The sequence below is a fragment of the Colias croceus genome, chromosome Z (genome assembly GCF_905220415.1).
Source record: "Colias croceus chromosome Z, ilColCroc2.1".
NCBI lineage: Eukaryota > Metazoa > Arthropoda > Insecta > Lepidoptera > Pieridae > Colias > Colias croceus.
In genome coordinates, this window is record NC_059568.1 from 16,919,048 (window position 1) to 16,938,688 (window position 19,641).

The window sequence follows — 19,641 nt, forward strand, 5'->3', positions numbered from 1 at the left end:
ATTAAGATAGGTAAAAACTAAGTAAATCAAACGAAACTGAATATTATGTAGTATGGGTAAACCAGAATCTGATGGCAATTAGGGAAAATGGATTGAACGATCTTGATACTGCTTATTTTTTATTTTGTTCTCGATATCGTTAGTCACATTACATAAGTGGACAATAATGTACTTAATAATGAAATTTCTACTTAATATTATGTAGGTACATTACTTACACATATTACCTTTATATAGGTAATACATATTTTTTACACATAACTATATTTGTATATTCATTATCATTATGCCATGTTAAAATATGGATGTAATGATAATGCAGATCGAAACTAGATTGCTTATAATTTTTTATAAAATAAAATAAAACTATGTTTATTTTCGTAAGTATTACAGGTTACACACATTATAAAATTGACTTGGACAGCTTGGACTTGACGAATAGCCGTATTGGAAACTCCTGTAATAAGTTTTCATAAATACATTGTAATCATCATCATCATCATCAGCCCATATACGTTCCCTATGCTGGGACACGTGCCTCCTTCAAACTTGCACTTGCAACATTTACAAATACATACAAAAATGCTCATAAAATAAAAACTACTGGGCCTATCGCCTATCTATATCGGTTCAGAAACCTCGGAGTAATCGGTGTACATACATAAAAAAAACATACCGGCCGAATTGATAACCTCCTCCTTTTTTTTGGAAGTCGGTTAATAAATTGAAAATCAATTTATTTCCTGCGCGCTCGCCTGGTCTCGAACCCTGGACTTATCGATTCGGAGTCCGAGGTCTCACCACTGCTAACATATTGTAATCAACAAACATTATTTTAGTTACCTACTTATAATATTTTTAATTTAAAATATCAAAACGGACAAAACGAGTAAAATTTTTGAGTGGGAGTCGAGCATGCTTCGGCACGAATTGGGCCACGCTCGCACCGGGGAAGGTACCACACCCTCACAGAATATCGGCGCCATAGTGACAGTTTACTGTCGCGTTCCGTACGGTGAGTGAGGGGTCCGGAGGCCCACATCCCTTCCCATCCCCAACCCATCCTCTCCTTCCCTATCCTCGTTTCCTCCCATCCTCGCCCCTTCTCTAACTCCTTCCAATTCCTTTTAAGGTTAGCAACACATCCACTTCCCTGTGGAGTGGATGCTTATGGGCGGCGTGTATCGCTTAACACCAGGCGACGCGTCTGCTCGTTTGCTATCCTATGGCATAAAAAAAAAAAAAAAAAAAAAAAATCAAATTTACTATCAATCAAATCAATAAAATCTTCAAAATTGAAAATTGTGATGTGTTTGAACCTTCTTCATCGAATATTTTTCTATACACATTATAAACAACACCTCTTGCTTCCCGTCCGACTAGGGCCCTTCCGGCCTCCTCCACTCAAGCGACAGCCCAAGCCGAGGTTCGAGATCCCCGTCAAGGGGGGACGCCCTTGCGCATGTCGCTACCAGGGTGAACCTTAAGTTCACCCCCGCGTCCGCGTTAAAATGTAGAAGCCCTTCTGGCTAACATTGAGAGACACGACACAAAAAAAAAACCTCCTGCTTGTGAACGCACCGGCTTTTTCGACATTTTCGAAATTTTTTTAGACAAAATCCTAAAAATTATTCATAAACTGCGAAGAAGACAAATAAATTGACAACCAATTCGATAGTTGTCAAAAATAAAGTTGCCACATGAAAATCTTTTATTTAGTAAATATAAATATGCCATCAGATTCTGATATAGACCTATATGTCTAGAGCTATTGTCATCATAAATAATTATTGAATATTTCGTGCAAATTTCCCTACGTTCCACCTGCCAACCAGGCCTCACACAAACAATAATCGCATTGATATTACTCCATGTCCATGTGTTCGTGCGAATCGCCCGAGCACACCGCACCTACGCGCTCTTATGCAATGTTTAATTAGCTAAGCCCCTATTAATGCGGTGTGTGGACGGCTGGACGCGCTTTACATCGGCGCGAGTATAGCGCGCTCCGCCGGAGCCTCGCCACACAAACAAGCGATGTACTGCAAACTTATTGTTGCGGAATTTCAATTGTTATTTCGCTTACACGTTTAACATATTGTATACAATACCTGTAGAATACCGGAACCGAGTGTATGAGTCGAGTGATTCCCTCATAATTCCTTTTCGAGTGGGTCTATTTGTTGTTAACGCACTATGTTATTATACCTAGGAATATTCACATAACGAAGGAAATTAAGTAATTAGTCATCATAATCATCAGCCCATATACGTTCCCACTGCTGGGACACGGGCCTCCTATGAGGGTACAGGCCATAATCCACAACGCTGGCCAAGTGCGGATGACACAATATGTCGTCGAACTTTTTGATTCTTCTACATGTTGGTTTCCTCACGATGTTTTCCTTCACCGTTCGAGCAGTGGTGATGTTACAACATGCGCAGATAAATTGAAAAATCAATTTATTTCCTGCGCGCTCGCCTGGTCTCGAACCCCGGACTTATCGATTCGAAGTCCGAGGTCTCACCACTGATGACTGAGCCACCACTGCTCTTAAGTAATTAGTATTAGTTGATAAAAGAAAAGATTATCATTTAGCATGAATTATTATTGTCTTGATATTATCGATATTAATTGTTAACGCAGACTACTTATCTTTTCTTTTTACTGTATCTAATTATAGATAAATGCAAAATTGGTCGCAGTACAAAACATTAAACATCTCTCTATACCTTCCCATATATTTACCATCGTTATTCGTTACAGAGATGTATACTCTGTAGAGATATTGGTCTAAGATCCGAATATAAGTCGAAATGCAACGGCGTGATAATAGAATGAGACCAATTTTATAATAAACTAGCTGTGGCGCGCGGTTTCACCCGCGTGGCTCCACTCCTGTTGGTCTTAGCGTGATAATATATTATATTACTCGTGGATAATGTAGCTTTCGAATGGTGAAAGAATTTTTATATGTAACTAGCGGTCCGCCCCGGCTTCGCCCGTGGTACATTTTTACGTTTTCTCTCCATAAGAACCATCCTCGTACTTCAAGAAATGTAATAAAAAAAGAATTAACGAAATCCAGTCCAGGATTTTCCCAGTCAACCCATTTTTAATACATTTTTTAATACACTAAATCTTATATATAAAAATGAATCGCAAAATGTGTTGGTAAGCGCATAACTCGAGAACGGCTGAACCGATTTCGATAATTCTTTTTTTATTATATTCCTTGAAGTATGAGGATGGTTCTTATGTAGAGAAAACGTAAACATGTACCACGGGCGAAGCCGGGGCGGACCGCTAGTCTATAATATAAAAATGAATCCCAAAATGTGATGGTAAGCGCATAACTTGAGAACGGCTTAACCGATTTCGTTAATTCTTTTTTTATTATATTCCTTGAAGTTCGAGGATGGTTCTTATGCAGAGAAAACGTGAATATGTACCACGGGCGAAGCCGGGGCGGATCGTTAGTCTATAATATAAAAATGAATCGCAAAATGTGTTGGTAAGCGCATAACTCGAGAGCGGCTGAACCAATTTCGTTAATTCTTTTTTTATTATATTCCTTGAAGTACGAGGATGGTTCTTATGTAGAGAAAACGTAAACATGTACCACGGGCGAAGCCGGGGCGGACCGCTAGTTTATTATAAAATTGGTCTCATTCTATTATCACGCCGTTCGTTGCATTTCGACTTATATTCGGATCTTAGACCATATGGTCATTACATAAATGTGCAGTGCAGTTGCCCCCGGTGACAGTTTCGATTACTGGCTGTATACAGTATAACGATTAACGAGTGGTCGGTGATGCAAGTGCGGTAACACGGCGCACCTGCGATAAGCCGCGATAACGCGCCACGTGCGCCTGCGCCGCTCAATGTTCGCTGCACTGAGAGCATCGCTGCTACTATTTGGTTTAGCGGTGGCACCTACCCAAGGAGATGTTTTAACTTTCAACGTTGTGATATAATTTAGGTACTTCAATTAGAGCCATATGTTTCAGGTGGAAATGTATCAAATTCCAAACGTAGTGCAGTACCTATGTAAACATTTTGATTATTGCCGAATTTTAGCCCTTTATCCTATCGGTCTCTCAATAACTCTCAATCCTTACTGGAGATACAAACATCAGCTGAAACCAAATAAATGATCAGAAAATAAGTTAATAAAATGTAACAAAAAACTTTTAATTGGAATCTCAATTAAAAATATTCGTCGCGCTAACGACTCCATCGACTTGTGACGGCCGCGGCGTTCCTTAGTTACTCCTTTCCTTATTAGCCACTCGATATTTGATTTGTTCTAATTATTATCTTTGAGATACCATTACCACCATTACTTCTAATACTTTTCTTCAACTCTTCACAACATTGTAAGCATTTAAAATAAGAATTGTGTTAAGGTACCTACATAGTTAGTTTTACTTTTTTATGTTTATCTTAAGGGTTTTATAGATTTGTGAATTCAAGTATAAAAAAATTGATTTGCTCATTACGTACTCAGCATAACAAAAACTAAGAAACAGATTTAAGGACGCTGTCACAAATCTGCGTTACTCAAATTTAGGTATCTAACGTCGCCACGTGGTTCGCGGGAACATCACGCTCACGTAAAAGACGTAAACATAGCGCATTCCATTTTATAGACCATCTTCATACTTGATATTATTATTTTTTTTTATATTTTTATTGAAATTGATTCCAGAAGATTACTGGGAACTTTAAAAATTCATTTTGTTACTATTATTAGTAGGTACGATCCTTATAAGTATTTTAGTCTACTCAACCAACTTAAAAAAGTGTGACTATTTTACAACAATTTGAATATGAATTGTATTATTGTATACAATATCGAAGCTTTTTAAGAAATGTATAAAATACTTTTTTAAGAATTATTATCATACATAATATTATGTTACCGGCAATATATTAAACCCGGCATTGTATGCAATTCTTAGTAAATGTATGTTATTTCGAGAAACAGTCGGAATGAAATAAATTAAATTCGTTACCACACATTCACATTACCTATATCTTTAAATCTGAACTTTTCCTAAGTAGCAAACACATTTGCAAATGTGGGTGGTTTTTGGGGTAGCTATTAACCAATATGAGGTCAAAACTAAAATCCAAGATGGCGCCGACGAAAATTTGAAATCTTTTCGTCATGGGTGTCATTTTCAAGGAGTTGGAGTCGCTATTAATCAATATGAGGTCAAATCTAAAATCCAAAATGGCGCCGACGACAATTTGACATCATTTCGTCACGGGTGTCATTTTCATGGTTTTTGGGGTAGCTATTAACCAATATGAGGTCAAAACTAAAATCCAAGATGGCGCCGACAAAAATTTTATATATTTTCTTCATGGGTGTCATTTTTATGGTTATTGGGGTAACTTTTAACGAATATGAGGTCAAAACTAAAATCCAAGATGGCGCCGACAAAAATTTTATATATTTTCTTCATGGGTGTCATTTTTATGGTTATTGGGGTAACTTTTAACGAATATGAGGTCAAAACTAAAATCCAAGATGGCGCCGACAAAAATTTTATATATTTTCTTCATGGATGTCATTTTCATGGTTATTGGGGTAGCTATTAACCAATATGAGGTCAAAACTAAAATCCAAGATGGCGCCGACGAAAATTTTACATATTTTCGTCATGGGTGTCATTTTCATGGTTATTGGGGTATCTATTAACCAATATGAGGTCAAAACTAAAATCCAAGATGGCGCCGACGAAAATTTTACATCTTTTCGACACTGGTGTCATTTTCATGGTTTTTGGGGTAGCTATTAACCAACATGAGGTCAAAACTAAAATCGAAGATGGTGTCGACGAAACTTTACATCTTTTCGGCATGGGTGTCATTTTCAAAGTTTTTGAGACAGCTATTACCAAATCCCCAATGTAACCGTCGATAATTAGGTATATTTTTCTTACTCCTTTAAAGTAAACTTAAATAAAATAACAAAAACGTTAACAACCACAGTTTTGTAGAAAGTCTTAAAAAAAAACAATTTTAAAGAACATTGAAATGCATATTTAGAAATTTAATATAAAACGCAACTCTGTGGCAATAATGTTAATATTCTGACAGATATTATTAACTTTAAATATATTCTTTAAATATATTCGCTAAACTTTATTTAAAAAAAAGTTTATCTAAAACATTTAAACAAAGAGAATAAAATAAAAAAGAACGTGTGTGCCGAGAAAACGTGTCAGGAGTGAAACTTCTTGGGCGAGATTCATAGATACCAAAATCGCCGCCTTGCTCCATAACGCGACAGTATTACCATGACGCCATCTTGAAATTCGACGACCATCTTGGATTTTAGTTTTGACCTCATATTCGTTAATAGCTACCCCAAAAACCATGAAAATGACACCCATCACGAAAAATGTCAAATTTTCGTCAGCGCCATCTTGGATTATAGTTTTGACCTCATATTCGTTAATAGCTATCCCAAAAACCATGAAAATGACACCCATGATGAAAAGATGTCAAATTTTTCGTCGGCGCCATCTTGGATTTTAGTATTGACTTCAAATTGGTTAATAGCTACCCCAAAAACCATGAAAATGACACCCATGACGAAAAGATGTAAAATTTTTGTCGGCGCCATCTTGGATTATAGTTTTGACCTCATATTCGTTAATAGCTACCCCAAAAACCATGAAAATGACACCCATGACGAAAAGATGTAAAATTTTTGTCGGCGCCATCTTGGATTATAGTTTTTACCTCATATTCGTTAATAGCTACCCCAAAAACCATGAAAATGACACCCATGACGAAAAGATGTAAAATTTTCGTCGGCGCCATCTTGGATTTCAGTTTTGACCTCATATTGGTTAATAGCTACCCCAAAAACCATGAAAATGACACCCATGACGAAAAGATGTAAAATTTTCGTCGGCGCCATCTTGGATTTCAGTTTTGACCTCATATTGGTTAATAGCTACCCCAAAAACCATGAAAATGACACCCATGACGAAAAGATGTAAAATTTTTGTCGGCGCCATCTTGGATTATAGTTTTGACCTCATATTCGTTAATAGCTACCCCAAAAACCATGAAAATGACACCCATGACGAAAAGATGTAAAATTTTTGTCGGCGCCATCTTGGATTATAGTTTTGACCTCATATTCGTTAATAGCTACCCCAAAAACCATGAAAATGACACCCATGACGAAAAGATGTAAAATTTTCGTCGGCGCCATCTTGGATTTCAGTTTTGACCTCATATTCGTTAATAGCTACCCCAAAAACCATGAAAATGACACCTATGACGAAAAGATGTAAAATTTTCGTCGGCGCCATCTTGGATTTCAGTTTTGACCTCATATTCGGTAATAGCTACCCCAAAAACTATGAAAATGACACCCATCACGAAAAAAAGCCAAATTTTCGTCGACGCCATCTTGAATTGTTTTACCCCACCAATCTATTCAACAACCCATAAAAAAGAGGATCTCAGGCAAGGTAATTTTAAAAACATAATTTTAAATTACAAATAATTGGAATATGAAACTTATACAGAACTTTACTCATATAAAGTATCAAATATTTCAAATCACGAAAAAGACAGTGCACGCACAATAATCTTTTTTATTTCGTTTTTATTTTTGGCACGAGGAGCGATACACCCGTCCTTCCAAGAGCGCTTCTGAGCGCGGTCTGACGAACCGCGAGAACAAAATGTATGAAGAAATCGACAAGTATTTTTAATTTAGCTCATTATTGAAATAAAATTTTGATTTAGATTCATAAAAATTACACCATATATAAAGGACTATATATCCCTCAATAAGATATAGTTAAGAAGATAGATTAGGCTCTTAATTTTCCTAAAATGGTACCGGTTTAGACCCCATTTTTTTGCATTTTATGCGTTTATTGTGATGGAAAAAACGTATTTCAGCGACAATTTTGTATGACGTCGTACAATTTTTATAAGATGAACGTAGAGCTGAATATATTATCTTTAAATTAAGATATTACTATGTTCTCACGTGTAATTGCTTTAAGTTAAAATGGTACCGAAAAACAGCGTGTTTTTGTAAAAATACGTTATAGCGTCCTTAACTCAAATTATACTAGATTAAAGCATTAGTAAGAATATGATTATTAAATTAAAAAACTTGTTTCTAAAAGCAAAAGCCACATGAAAATGAATACATTAAAAATAAAATAAAGATATGATATAATAAATAATAAATATATAAAGATACGCTAAATTTTAATTACCTTGTTTATTAGAATTCCGCACGTCGCGGCCGTAGCGAGCGTAAATATTATATTTCGATTAATTTATACTGTGCAAAAACCCTGTCCTACAACATGACATTCGTAAACAAACATGCGCACTTACTCGCGATCGCATAAGCCGTGAAAGCCTTCACGTTGCATAAAGGCTAGGCACACGCAACGCCACGCCTGTACTCCGCCATCGTGCACCACCCGGCCGCCCGGACGGCCACCATTGACTTGCTGACACTCATAAACATTTTCTATTTCTCTATATACAATATTGGACAGCTAAAGAGTATGGATATTGGCAGTTGGATGGTGCTAATTTCACGAAACAGATGTTCGAATTATATTTGTGTTTGATAGTCCATTTATCGAATAAGGCAATAAGAGTGAAGCAACAACGAAAATTATTGCAAAAACGAAATAAAATATTTCTTTTTGCGCGAGCAAAACGGTTGCGTACGTTGCGTAAACGGTTATTCATGAACTACATAGTTAATAGTATCGATTTGAGAAAACCTAGTAATTATAAAGTACCCTGACACTGTAAGTGGAAACTATACATATTTTATCACTGGTTTATAAATAAATAATCATATATCAAGTAGCAAAAGCAGATTTTGGGTCATGCAGATGTGCAATATGATCAAAAATTATAATTTTTGGGATAATTAGTAATTACTATACAACATAATTCATTGCAATATTATGTTTTTTATTTGTTAATAGAAACATGCGAGTGCATAACTAGAGTTAGTTGTGTTATAAAATGTATAATATTTGTACAGGGCTGATTATTTTTCACTTATAATCCCGATTCCAGACCCATTGGGAACTCAAAAAGTTAAAGTCGTTTGTAATAATAGCGCTTTAAGCTTATAATCATTCGTAATTGGTTATTTGCCAAGGTTGAACAATCGATTAGGATCACATCACCTTGGAACTTTCTTATTATTATCCAAATATTTTCTGTAAAAAGTACCCGAGGTGAGGACACTACACCGACACCTCTCCCTATGTGTGTGTAATGACATAGCTTACCTCATAAAATTAGAGTAGGTATAATAAGGATTTATATGTATTCCATAAAAGAACGTTAATTTATTATATTTCTTGTGTGTTAAATTGTTAATCTAATGATTTTCTCAAATGATTCAACACCACTGAGCGGAAGCTACTTTACGAGCGAAGTCAAGAGTTAGATATATTGGCAACACGCGCACCATGACAAATGCAATGTTTTAACTACCTACATAATAAAATGGAATAATAATTATTACTACGCTCACTACTACACTAACTACTGAATTCTACGGTACGTTAATGTTATTAAAATAAAATATATTTGACTTTTCACAAGGCTTTTACAAGGATTTAGTCTAGTCTTTCATTAATATTTCATCAAATCTCTTGCAAGGCGTTAAAGGTTTTTCAACCGACTTCAAAAAAGATGGAGGTTTCTCAATTCGACCGTATATCATATTTTTTTTATGTGTGTTCGCGAATAACTGCGTCGTTTATTAACCGATTTTGATACAGGCTACAGATACAAAAAATATTATTACAATTTAGCTCACAATTTGGTTTCAGGTCATAAGTTCTATTTGTTTTTGTGTAGGTGGCATTGATTCCCTCAATAGAATACACAAATACACATTTCAATATAATTCACTCGACGACATCTAGTGACTTAATTTCCCGTTCCAATGTAAAACGATCTTTTGCAGACGGGTGCTCGTTTTGACGTTTGTCGCCTTTTGTCGCACACTACTTGTGATCTATAAATTCTTCACCTATATTTTTATTCTAGCTGTGCTCCGTGGTCTCACCCGCATTGCTCCGCTCCTATTGGTCTTAGCGTGATGATATATAGCCTTCCTCGATAAACGGGCTATCTAACACCGAAAGAATTTTTCAAATCGGATCAGTAGTTCCTGAGATAAGCGCGTTCAAACAAACAAACTTTACCTTTTTCAGCTTTATAATATTAGTATAGATTACTTAAAATGGCACTATGTTGTTATATATGTAAATAAATTAACAAATGAATTTAATTCAACCAACGGAGGTAGTTTTACTAAAGATAAGCATTAAATGTTATTGGAACACAATATGTCCTAATTCACTCATTGGTAGGTATAATATACCTACACATATTATGTGGGATTTGAGAAAGATGAAATTTTCAATTTAGCAATTCATCTGCTAACAAAAAATGATTGTATCATCAATATACAATCATTTTTCCATCCAATAGATCTTTTTTAATTTTGACCAACACTAACAGCCACAGCGTTCATGCAGTAGGTTCATGTTTATGTGACTGTAATTATTTATATCAACGAATAGACACGGTTACCCCGTTGCTTTAGTCGATTTGTAGCAACGATGATGAAAGCCTGAGGGTCTGTTTCGACATAACCCATTCAATATTTCCTTTTGAAAACAAATAAGTTTCGATAAGCATGTTCCTGGTGTCAACACCGGTGCGGCCTGTCCCCCGCTCGTTGTTAGGGGAAGCCCCGCAAATTACGACAAACTTGTACAATAATTGTTGCTCCGCGACGCACATCGCGTGACTTTCTATGTTTTTGTTTACTTTTTAATTATCTGGATTTTTTCGACCTAGTGTTTCCTTAACCTTAGAGATCTTTAATAGTACATTTAATTTTTTGTTTTATAATGTGCCTTAATATTATTTTAAACGATTTTTGCTGCAGTGTGCTACCAGTTCTTATTATAACGAATAAAATTCGGAATATTGTTTTTACAACAATCTAACTTTTAAAAAGTATTATTGTTATCGCCGCATTTTGCATTTGTGTCCAATTAGCAATTTACTTATTAATCTGTAATTGTATAAATATTTTACTGTCCACACTACAAATATAATTGAAATTGAAACTAATACGTAGTACTAGTAAGTACTTAGACGTAAGTTACGACATGCGTTGGTATGTACCCGTAGGTAGGTACTGCGCTACACTAATTGGTATTGAGTTATAGTTAATTTAACTTTATAATTGTTCAAACATATTTTGGTCTACAATTTCAAATGATAACTTACAAGTTGTTTGAAGTAGTGTATGCACACGGGAGGGGGGGGGAGTGGGGGAGGAGGTAAACTTAATTACGTTTATTGTATTATTGTATTAGCGTCGGGAATCGATTTGAGAAGCCCGATTGACGCCTCCACAACTATTCGCCAAATGTTGTCGAGGTTAATTAGAATTTCACTAAAAATAATTCTGGGTTCATGATTGCGACATTCGCACTTATGGCACTTTATGGGAACTCATGATCGCCGCCTAGTTAGTAGGTACCTCTATATTTTACAAAGCAGCTGAATTTTATGCAAAATTAAAAATCTGCCGAGTCGCGCTATTGCAATATACCGACACGTCATGGAGTATGGTGAAGACTTTTTTTATACCTATTTGAATCTCGCTGAGCGCATCAATAGCCATGCCCAAACTTACCGTCTCTGGGCCTGTGTACTGTACCCACTGCAATGCGTCCCACTTTTTAACCGACTTCAAAAAAAAGGAGGAGGTTATCAATTCGGCCGGTATATTTTTTTTTTTTTTTATGTATGTACACCGATTACTCCGAGGTTTCTGAACCGATTTACGTGATTCTTTTTTTGTTCGATGCGGGATGGTGTCGAATTGGTCCCATAAAAATTTTATTCGGATAGGCCCAGTAGTTTTTATTTTATGAGCATTTTTGTCTGTAGGTATTTGTAAATTTTGCAAGTGCAAGTTTGAAGTCGGTTGTTTTTAACGCAGTTATCACTTGTGGTAAGATAAGCTCCAACCACATTAATTGTTCAAGCACAGAAGAGGGGTGAGGGCGTACGCGGGCTCGCAATCCTTCACGAATATAAAATCCCACTGCACTTCTTCGGGCTCCACGCCTGCTCGGCACACACGCTCTTTTTTCCAAAAAATATCTGCGTCTTTGCGAAGAATGGTAGGTATAACATTATATAAAATGCTATTTTAAACATTAGGAAAAATTAGAAAAGTTATTTTGTTTATTATAGGTACTTATCTATATTACCCAGTATCACGACGAATTTTAGAAAATAATTTTTGTATTTGTATTTTGTATTTGTTTAATTAAGTATGAATCCAGCGGCGAGCGCTTATCCATCCATCATACGGGTCCCTTAACGTCCTTTAACGAGAGAGCGAAAAGCCTTGTCACAGCAAACCAATCACACTTTGCTACGACTGATAAATGGATCTAGGAGAGTGCGTGCAGCTATTGCTGCAATACTCATTACTGTGTAATAGACAAACATTACTAATTAGCTAGTACATATTTGGATTTTACATGCACTAAACATATACAGATTAGTTTATCGCGAAATTTTAACGATTTCATTCATTCCATTGTTTGAAACGAAACATTGCCTCCAGCGTTGATACGGCCGGCGTAAGTCGTAATTATTAAGACCCAAAGTTAAATTGTGATTATGTCCGCATAGCCGCGTTATAAGCAGTTTGTTGAAGTGTGAAGGGGCGTGTCCCGCCCCGCCCACCGCCGCGCCCCGCCCCGCAGCCTCTGAGCCACATAAGACGTCCTGAATTCATCTACACTCCAATTAATTTATTATATCCAAAAATGATTCGACAATAAACATAAAGATGCGCCGCAAATGCTTAGAAGGTACCCGTCCGCGTCGCTTACAATCAAAATAAGGTAATCGCCTGGAGATAAATGGAAATAAAAGATAGATACCACTCGACGACACTCTATCATCTATGACGAGGAGACATTGATTAATATTAAGTGACTACAGGCCCATGTTGAAAAATTTATGGGTCATATTTTGAAGCACCAGGTGACCTATCTAGAATGATATAAGAGCATAAAATAATAAGATTCAGCACTATGCTGTCACTTGTAAACTGTCCACCTGGGTGCAGATGAGAATTCGAATTTCGAAAGTACAGCTAGAGATTTTTTCCCCTTGTCTCCAAGATTTTTGTACGGCGTTGCGGAATAATGGATTAACTAATGACACATCACACAGCTCACACAGATGCCGTATAAAAATGGTGGTCCACAAAGTCGGAATTTATTTTTATTTTCCGACAATTGCCGGGGTAAATTTGGCCATTTGATTTTGTACGGCATCTGTGTCATACTATTTCAATACTGCTTTTAAGCCATTATTCCGCAACGCCCTAGAAAAATCCGGAGACAAGGAGAAAAAATCTCTACCTGTACTTTTAAAGCTTACAAATGACAGCATAACGCTGAACTGCTGAATCTTATTACATACTAGCTGCTCCGCGTGGTTTCACCCCCGTGGCTCCACCCCTGTTGGTCGTAGTGTGATGATGTATGTATAGCCTATAACCTTCCTCAATAAATGGGCTATCTAACACCGAAAGAGTTTTTCAAATCGGACCAGTAGTTCCCGAGATTAGCTTGTTCAAACAAACAAACTCTTCAGCTTTATAATATTAGTACTATAGATTTTATGCTCTTAAATCGTTCTAGATATGTCACCACTCACCTGGTGGTTCAAATGACGCATAAATTTTTGAACATGGGCCTGTAGTCTAATAATATTGTGACAAAAACTTATAGTAATTAATCGAAGTAGCTAAGAAGAGATTTGCATAAAAAATGTAATGTGACTTCCGAGTCTAATGAGAGAAATAGTAGCTAATATATAGATAGGTACTGTTTCTGCCAACGATGCTTAAAAGTCCTTTAAATGTGACTAAGTTGGCTTTACCAGGCTCTTTATGCTACATAGCGTATTTAGAGTCATAACACATTCCGTTCACATGATCTGATTACAATGTCTGTAACTATCTCAGACCACGTTTTGATTATAGGCCTAACGCGAGCTATTCAGGGGACGACCTACTTGCTACCTGCCTACACGGTGCGCCTGAGGTCGCGCGCCGCTCACACAAGTCGCAAACAGAGTGATGCACGCATGCGAATCTCTATCATACAATACGCGTATGCTAACGGCTGGTCGGCATGTATGCGAGTGTAAGCGGCTGAAATCCGAACCGTCACATGTTCGGTCATGCTGATTGCAATCGTGACGTCACTGTAACACCTTATTTACGCTGATTTTATTTATATAAACACCGCGAGAGGAGAGCTCTCATACGAATATTCAGTGTTCTAACGTGTTCTATTTTGTTTTTATTAAACGTGATCGTCATACATTTTTTGGGAACACATAAAATATCGAATTTTCTCAGTTTTATGAAATACTAGCTTACCGCCCGCGGCTTCGCCCGCTTTGTCTAAAACCTAATAAATTATATATATTATGTACTAAAACCTTCCTCTTGAATCACTCTATCTATTAAAAAGACCGCATCAAAATCCGTTGCGTAGTTTTAAAGATTTAAGCATACAAAAGGACATAGGGACAGAGAAAGCGCCTTGTTTTATACTAAGTAGTGATAGTTCTTTTTCTTGAAATGCATCGAAAACCATCGTCATGTCGCATTCACAGATATAGTTATATATTTTATCAAAAAGATTTCATCTAATCGTTTACGTATCGCCATGATTAAACTTTCTACTCATGTAGAAACTTTAATATATATATAATATATATTTTAACTATAAAGTTAATCATCGAGATACCTACGTACGTACGTAGGCGTTGAGATGAAATCTTTCTTATTACGTTCGTAGGTTGTTCAGTTGGCAATATATAGGTTAATGTGTACCTGAGCGCTATGTAGGTACTTATTATGTCATACAATATTCATATATCCTTCCAATGGCGGCAGAGCTGGTCGCATAGTAAACAAAGCATCATCACGCTGATACGTAAGGGCGGCTGAAGGTCACGCGATCTCGTCATCTCGCTCGGCGACGATCTGTTGCTAGCCTCCGCTTTATCATCGACTTTATTCTAATCTTACAAAATTTACACTTATACCTACCTATCGACGTCCTTTTTTAATAGATTATTGTAGAAAAATAATATCTATATTTTATGAGTAGGTATATACCTAGTAGGTAGGTAGGTACTATTAATTCAAAGAAGCTCGCTTTATGACTGAAATCTATGACTATTTGTAGATGTTTTATGAAATAAAGTACCTAGGTCCCTTTTTAAAGACATATTGTTTGGTAAAGAATTGATATTTGATACAGAACAACTGGAAGTATTCATATTCAAGGCATGTTTACAATATCTACTTTATGTTACCGGCAATCAACGACGTCATAGGTACTGGCAATAGACAAAAAGCTTACAAAAAGTAAGTATTAAAAAAAAGAATCAAAATACAGTCGAACTGCACTCTCGAGTTTTATAGCGAATTTAATAACAGCGCGTATTATTTTCACACGACTGAACTGTGGATTGGTCTGAAACAAAACGAGGTCTTACAGCCGTTTCGTTTATGTATATTGATAGTGTATCGATTTCTTACTATATACCTTCATTAAATATTGACAAAACAAACTAAACATTTCTCCATAAAATCTAGATTAAATTTATTAAAACCAATTAATTATATCATAATGAAAGTCTGCCATAAGTGATTAATATTACGCGCCAAGGTCAGACCGGTAATTATAAACTTCTTAATCAGAAATAGAATAATAACCTGATTCACATATTATGTCGAATATTATGTTATTGTGGAGAATTGCGTCGAAAGTCCTCGCAACCTCGGTTTAACTTAGTGTGAGAATTAATAAGAATTGCAAATTAAATAGAACAATTAATTAATTAAATGATAAATCTGTAAATTAGCAAAATAAAGGCTAAATACCTATTATAACTGTCTTTTTAGTGTAGTGTTTGTTGGAAGTTGTTAAACTGTTAACTGATGAAGTACTAACTTCAGGTTGAGAAAATGCCTTGTGGAGTGATTTCTTTAGTTACTTACGAAAAATATGAATCACTAGCTGTGCAGCGCGGTTTCACCCGCGTGGCTTCGCTCCTGTTGGTCTTAGCGTGATAATATAATATAGCCTATATTACTCGTGGATAATGTAGCTTTCGAATGGTGAAAGAATTTTTAAAATCGGTCTAGTAGTTTATGAGCCTATTCATTACAATCAAACAAAACAAACAAAGTTTTCCTCTTTATAATATTAGTGTAGAAATAAAGGTATTATGGTATAAAATGTAAAAGCAATAGTGTTGGGTGTCAAATTGATGAATCATCAAACTGTAATATTATATTTTTAAACAAGCTTTCCGCCTGCGGCTTCGCCCGCGTTTTCAAAGAAAAACCCGCATAGTTCCCGTTCCCGTGGGATTTCCTAGCCTATGTTACTCAGTGAAGCTTTCTAATTGTGAAAGAATTTTTGAAATCGGTCCAGTAGTTTATGCGTGAAAACCATACATACATATATTACAAACCTTTCCTCTTTATAATATTAGTATATTATTTCCGCGAAGCGCGTCGAACGCGGCAACACGGATACACAAAAATAATCCTTATGGCATGATTCTGTATTCACGCGCGATGACTTATAGCGTATTTCATGTATAACTTTGGTTTTTATACACCGATTTACATGAATCTTTTTTTATTGAATAGGTAATAAATTTAAGAACATTTGTGTCGTACATGATTTCTATGTAGCTTTTACAATTAAGGCTGTACACGCGACGGAAGCTTAAAAAATGGAGTAACTTCTCCCGTTTTCCCAATATTTCCCTTCACTGCTCTGCTCATATTGATCGTAGCGTAATAAAAAGTATAGTATAACCTGCCCAGGAGTATGAAGAATAATTGTGCCAAATTTCGTTAAAATCCGTCGTGTAGTTTTTGTTTCTATAACGAATATACAGACAGACAGACAGACAAAAATTTTACTGATTGCATTTTTGGCATCAGTAGCGATCCCTTATCACCCCTTCATAGTTTTTTTTAAAAATATATTTAATGTACAGAATTGGCCTCTCTACAGATTTATTATAAGTATAGATGATAACGATAATTTTATAAAATCGATAGATACATTGTTCCAACTTCCAACACACTGAGTTTTGCTCATTTGTAAATCAAACTAGGTATATCAGGGACAGTCTAATTAAAATCTTAATATTAAACTAATATAAGTCTAATGTCAATTTAGCCTGATGATGAAATAATAATAAACTATTACTGCTTATCCATTATTGTATATCTATTATACCTACTCCCGGTCAGTAAACGGTGCATGGGTTCTTCGAACGTAGGTACTAACTCGTTATTGTCGAGGTACATGTCATGTTTATATACAAGTATAGTTCTAATTTTACAATATGGTATATATAGATTATAGGCCCAGAACAATAAGGGTAAAGGTAAAAAGTATTCTACACTATTGAGTATTGATGAGACTCCAAGTGGGCCACTATCTGATTCATATTACATGTACGTGACGATAGCGATGAAACGATATCCAAATGTTCTAAATAAATCAATGAATCGCGTCTAATTAGACACTAATGTAATAATTGTGAGCAACCATACAAAATGTGCGATTCTCCAAGGAACCTAATAATCTCTCGCGCATTACATAAGATTATAAAACGTAAACACTAGTAACGATTACGTCACTCTCCTTGCACTTGAACCGCGATCGCATTTCCTTGTACACCCACACGCGCACATACACACACACACCCACATCGTACATGCACACGCGCGTGCGTCTTTTGTTTTATTTATATTTCGCAATTTGTTTTCAATGCAAAGTTTCAAAAAAATACTTACCTATCGGCTATGGATTCATTTTGAAATATCGGATTACGCTGAATTTAATCACGTTGTGTGCGAATACTTTACAGGGAGAACGTCGTTTTTGTGAAACACAACATTTCTGCTCTATTATTTGTTCGCGGAAGCGGGAACCCGATATAACTATGTAGCTAAAGGTTATTGTTTAAGGCTGAAAATAATTTTTGGAAATTTAGTGACGATAAATCTGAAATCGTTTCGGAGAATGAGTCGGATATATTTATTTTTCTCGTAGTAATTTAATTCTGGGAGATTTAATGGCAATATTGATCGAAACTATTTACAAAAGTGTACAAAGTGCATCGATGGGGACCGCGGTCCGCGAACTTTAGGCGTTAGGTGTGCGCGGTGCAGTGTGCAGTGGCTCGGCTGATAAACAGCGATAAGTCGAGCGCACTCCGCACTCCGCAGGCCAGTGTCAAGGTCGCGTGCGCGGGCGCTACTTATGTTGTGATTATGTATATCATTGAGTAATCACTGCTTACTGTATGCTCAACATACATGCTCAACATACCTGTTTACTCAACATTATTCGTGTTTTTCTACAATCATGCAATGTGTTATTAATTTATTATTATAGTTTGCACAAATTTACTATATTTATACATAATATTTAGGTATATAAGGTGAAATGGTTAATGGTTAAATAGAATTTTGATAAATAATAACTTAATTAATGCAATAGCAGCGATTATTTTTCCGACCCAAATATCGACCAATAGAATTGCACCATTCGACGTCACGTGGTACAACCTACATGGTATTATACTGATATTTTTTTGAAAATTTTCTCTGGTCGTTGACGTCAAACTGACAGGTTTAATTCAATTGTGAAATTATTGGCCGACATTTGGGACGGAAAAATAATCTCCCGAATACCACACGAGCTTCAAAATTATCTGGCATTTCCCTCAAGGTTCCCTGCAAACAAATAAAGTCGTCAGGTTTTTCAGGAACTGCCTTGACTAAAAACTTGACTCCTTCATTTGTTTGCAACGAACCTATCGGAAAATACCCGATAATGTTGAAGCTCTTGTGGTATTATAAGTGAATAATAATTTATTTTGTTTGTTAAGTCTTGTAGCGTAAATGGGTAATTTCTAGTGATGGGCCGAATGTGGATTGAACCGAATTCATTCAACATTCGGTATTTATGACAACGCCGAATTCGAACTTCGGCCGAAGTTCGGCAGATCTTCCCGCCTTTTATTCAACGAGTCATTCAGGTTATGATTACCTAACATTATGTGTGATTAAAAATAAATAATTATTTCCTTTTCATACCTAATTCTGCGTTTTATTTCATTAAAATAATATAATTCCATTGACTTTGAATACTCAAGAAATAATAAAGATTGTGACTTCATAATACATTTCACCTAACAACCTATAATTAAATAAATGATTTTAATTGAATATAATTATTATTATCGATGCTCATTCTCTCTCGCAAGGGATATCGGCGTGATATGGTCCACCTACTAATATGACGATGATGTAATGAATTTCGGCCGAATGACGAAATTCGGTTTAATGTGCCGAATTTCGGTTATACCGAATGTGAAACGAACTTCGGCCTATCCCTAGTAATTTCTGCAACGTTACCATATACGTATAATAT

General features: G+C 35.9%; 1 protein-coding gene across 7 annotated transcripts in view; it reads left to right on the forward strand.

Annotated features, from left to right (window-relative positions):
• The window catches only part of LOC123705614 (protein cycle), an 81,500-nt gene that overhangs the window by 50,172 nt on the left and 11,687 nt on the right, over nt 1-19,641 (forward strand). The window lies entirely within an intron of this gene.